This window comes from Triticum urartu, chromosome 7A (genome assembly GCF_056163025.1).
Source record: "Triticum urartu cultivar PI428250 chromosome 7A, HENAU_Tu73, whole genome shotgun sequence".
Classification (NCBI taxonomy): domain Eukaryota; kingdom Viridiplantae; phylum Streptophyta; class Magnoliopsida; order Poales; family Poaceae; genus Triticum; species Triticum urartu.
The window spans coordinates 29,874,668-29,879,159 of NC_141879.1; the positions used below are offsets into that span (position 1 = coordinate 29,874,668).

The 4,492-nt window shown below is 48.4% G+C and overlaps 1 pseudogene; it reads left to right on the top strand.

Annotated features, from left to right (window-relative positions):
• Positions 1 to 1,981: 1,981 nt before the first annotated feature.
• Positions 1,982 to 4,154, top strand: LOC125523568 (L-type lectin-domain containing receptor kinase IX.1-like; annotated as a pseudogene).
• The last annotated feature ends 338 nt before the right edge of the window (positions 4,155 to 4,492 follow it).

Consider the following 4,492-nt stretch of genomic DNA (forward strand, 5'->3'; position numbering starts at 1 on the left):
TCATCAACAACCATCTTGCACACTCTAAAAGTCTAGATGAATGATACCCATGGCTCCATGAGAGTTCATGATCTCTATGAGCAAGTTTAAATGCAACAATACCAGCCAAGCTAGCCATGAGATTTCTTTTAGAAGGCTATTCTGAAGAATCCGAATTCAAATTGCACAAGGAGGCTCATCAAGATAGATTGTGTCTAAGCTATTAACAGGCCGATGCGTGGTCTTTCCCTAGATAGTTTTTTCGGCTATCTTAGGTTGTACTTAGAAGAACCTCCTATAGTTCTAACAAAAACCTCGTATGTTGTTTCGTGCATCTTAATTAACAATTCTATCAATTTGTTTGTATACATATATCAAGATATTATTACATGGATATTGAAGAAAATATGGAACAAAGTTACCTAGAACTGTCACATTTGTCATAGGAAAATATGATCCTATGACATTATTGCTTTGCTTCGTTACTTATTTTCTTGATTTCCAAACATATTTCTTGCAGCTTAATGACACAACTCTAGCTATTTTTCTTTCTGTTAATGTGGAGATATTATTCGATAGATGTTGTGATATGGAACTAAGTTATTTGAAAAGGTCACACTAGCCAACAACATGGAAGTACAATATTCATATCGGCGAGCTAGCATGTATATCAGATTGCTTCCCTCTTTTACTTCAGTTGGTTGAAATTTCAACATTTGGGCCATTTTAAGCTGAGATGCCCCTATACGGAAGAGGGTCTGCACAATCAGTCATTTGGTATAAGGTCACTCGTGCTTGTTAGCAAATAACACTAAGTTTGTCGCAGGGGACTATTGCATAGTCTCGAGTGTTTTATATTTCTCATGGATCGGCCTGTTGTAAATACTTGTTTGTTTGATTGTGTGGGTTAGAGAGCTAGATATGTAAACAAGAACTAATAAGAGTTTCAAAGGATTTATCAGACATATTCTGCTTATTGAGCTTTTTAGTTGTGTTGATAATGTTGAAGTGTTTTCACAAGTGCTTGGTCCTAGCAGACTGCACTAACTGATTAACTTATATATCACTGACTTCATCTTGTAGTGGTCATTCTATTGATATTGACTAAAATATACAACTAGGCGACCACCCAACAGTGAGAAATTAGGAATTCTCATAAAATCATGGCGGAGATTGTGATTCTACTAGCCATTAAAAAGATTGGCATTGCCTTGGCAAATGGAGCTGCAGACCTGGCAAGCACACACTTTACGAAATACGGGACACAACTAATAGAGCTACAAGCCAGCATGGATCGTCTTGTGAGGGGATGGTCAATCGGTCAAACAGTACGCCGCGTAGGCAGAATACGAAGCCAAAACGTACGCGATGTTCACCGGTAATAACTGATGTGACTTTTGTGACTGTATTTCATGTATTTCCAAGTCGAATGACCGAAGTGAAATTTGGGAACAAGTTCAGTGACCTCCCATGAATTTATCTGTGGAGAAAAGACTGACACAGTTGGCTCGCCACAAGTGCTGCTGGTAAATCGGGCGGACAGATCGGCGGCGGAGGGACCGAGGGTGGATGGATCGATCTCGATGAAACATCCGCTGGACTGGAGGACTATAAGCGGTTACGTTATCTGTTTATGGTGACGGGCGGGCAGAATCAACAGAGACCTGTGGTGTAACCTGTTTACGTGGAGTAGTCTTTTACGGCCGAGCCAAACAAACACGAATTTTATTTTACTTTTGCATGGCCAAGCTAACAAACACGATTAACGGGACCAGTTTGCAGCGTAATAATCGGATAATGCGGAAAATTGTCGAACCAAACACGTCAGTTGACTCGCCCGTTCAACTAGTAGGAAATAGACCAGCAAAACCATTTAGATAGAAGCAAAAGAGAATTCAAAGCTATCTAGCTATCGTGGAGAAAAGATACATGTTATCCGACGTATATATATCACATCTTGCGTGGTGGTGATGCCACTAAAACCGAAGCCAAACATCTAGCGAGCAACAATGGCAGCAATTCACCACCTCCTCTCCGTCTCCGTGTACATCATTTGTCTCTGCTACTTGCTGTCGTTGACCAGTGCACCTCCGGGTCTGGCCACCGCGCTCTCCTTCAACTTCAACTTCTCCAGCAGCAACTCCGGCGACCTCTGCGACACGGAGCTTAGGTGCGAACGTGACGCGCGCATGGGCTCTGGCGCCATCGACCTAACAAAGAATGAGGTCAAAGCCAACTTGTACAGCGCCGGCCGGGCATCGTATGGTTGCCCGGTGCCGCTCTGGGACAACGCCACCGGCGAGATGGCCAGCTTCTCCTCCAACTTCACGTTCCAGATCAGGCCCCAAAATGAGACGGATGAGAAGTTCCCTGGAGAAAAGTGTGACTTCAACAGCAGCGACGGCATGGGTGACGGTATGGCTTTCTTCCTAGTGCGCTACCCGTCCAGGATCCCTCCCAACAGCTACGGCATCAACCTCGCCCTCTTCAACGGCAGCAACAACTTCAACGCCACCGGCGATGACCGCGTAGTCGCGGTGGAATTCGACACCTACTTCAGCCCCATGGACCACAACAACAACCACGTTGGCATAGATGTCAACTCCATCAACTCGAAGGCCTACACAAACGTGACCAAGCGCCTGGGCTCCGACGATGCCGTCATGACTGTCGAGGTCAGCTACGACAACCGTACGCGTGTTCTGGTCGCCCACCTCCAGATCAGCGGCGACGAGCGGTGGTACACGGTGAGCATGTCCGTGGACATGAAGAAGGAGTTGCCCCAGCAGGTTGCGGTTGGCTTCTCTGGAGCAAGCGGTATCTGCATCGAGCTGCATCAAGTATTGTCTTGGTCGTTTAGCTCCACTCTAGAAGAAGCCGCTGTACTAGCTACCAATTCGCGGCCGCCACGGTGGCTAGTGCCCGTGCTGGTGCCTTCCATAGCAGTAGCTTTTCTTGCGTTGGTCTGCGCCATCGGCATCCTAGTATGTCGGCGACGCATATGGGATTCTGATGATAACGATGACAGAGAACATGAGCAAGCTGAGTTTGAGAGGGGAGCGGGCCCTAGGCGGTACCGCTACCGTGAGCTCGCCGCTGCCACCAAGGGCTTTGCAGAGGAGGAGAAACTCGGGCGAGGGGGCTTCGGCAATGTCTATCGGGGCAGCCTGGCCGACCAAGACGGCCCGGTGGCCATAAAGATGTTCTCCGCAGAATCATCAGCGCAGGGGAAGAAAGAGTTTGAGTCGGAAGTGAAGATCATAAGCCAGCTGAGGCACCGAAACCTTGTGCACTTGTTAGGATGGTCGGATAGCCCTAGAGGGCTGTCGCTCGTCTACCAACTCGTGCCGGAAGGCAGCCTTGACCGACATATACACACCAGCTGAAATTAAGTTCTCAGTTTCATTCCCAAACCGTCACTAGCCAATACAAGATTTTTATATATGGTCATTAATCTGGTTAAATTATAACAGATATAGAATAATCCTTGGCCTGGGATCTGCACTATGCTATCTCCACACGGAGTGTGATCAGTGTGTGTTGCATGACGACATCAGACCCAGAAACATCCTCCTGGACTCATCGCGCAGCACCAAGTTAGGGGATTTCGGGCTGGCAAGGCTTGTGGAGCATGGAGCCGGGCCGCGGACCACACAGATCGTCATGGGCACTGCAGGGTACATAGACCCGGAGTTCATCCGCACACGCCGGCCAACCACCCAATCCGACATCTACAGCTTCGGCATGGTTCTGCTGGAGATTGTGTCCGGCCGGCGGCCGGACATGGACATGGACGCGGAGCAACCAGCCGCAGCAGCTGACAGAGTGTCCATCCCGTTGCTCGAGTGGGTTTGGTACCTGTACGAGAAGAGCGTCATGGTCGAGGCAGTGGACGAAAGGCTAAACGGAGACGAGCAGCTCGGCGACGGCCATGATGGTATGTGGCAGGTGCACCGCGCGCTGGTCGTCGGGCTCCGTGCACGCACCCCGACCCGAGCGCGCGGCCCTCCGTCGTGCAGTTCATGAACGTCCTGCAGTCCAAGGAAGTCACACTGCCGACCCTGTCACGGCCAGGGTCGTCGTTCTATATTTTGCACGGATCACATGGCCACAACGCGTCGTCCTCGTCGGCCAATGTTTGCAGCGATGTGTCTTGGGCCAGCAGTGGCAGATGAACAAACTTACTTTACTGGGCCTGTTACGTGACAAAAGTCTCAACAGTTTACCAGCTGATTGAAGACCCCGGCCATATATATTGTTGTGTAGTTTTGTCTAGGGAAAAGTACATTTTTCGTTCCTAAACTCTATCGAAAGTATAGAAATGGTCCTTTAACTTCAAAACCAGCAAAACTTAGTCCCTCAATTTCTCAAACTGGATAACTTAGTCCTTTGATTTCATAAAAGTGGTTTTCATGCTGACTTGGCATGGTTTGACTAGTCGTCGCCCGTGTGCGGTTATTTCTTATAAGCACCGGCTGGCACCGGATGCAAAACTTTGCTTCTGCCACCCGTC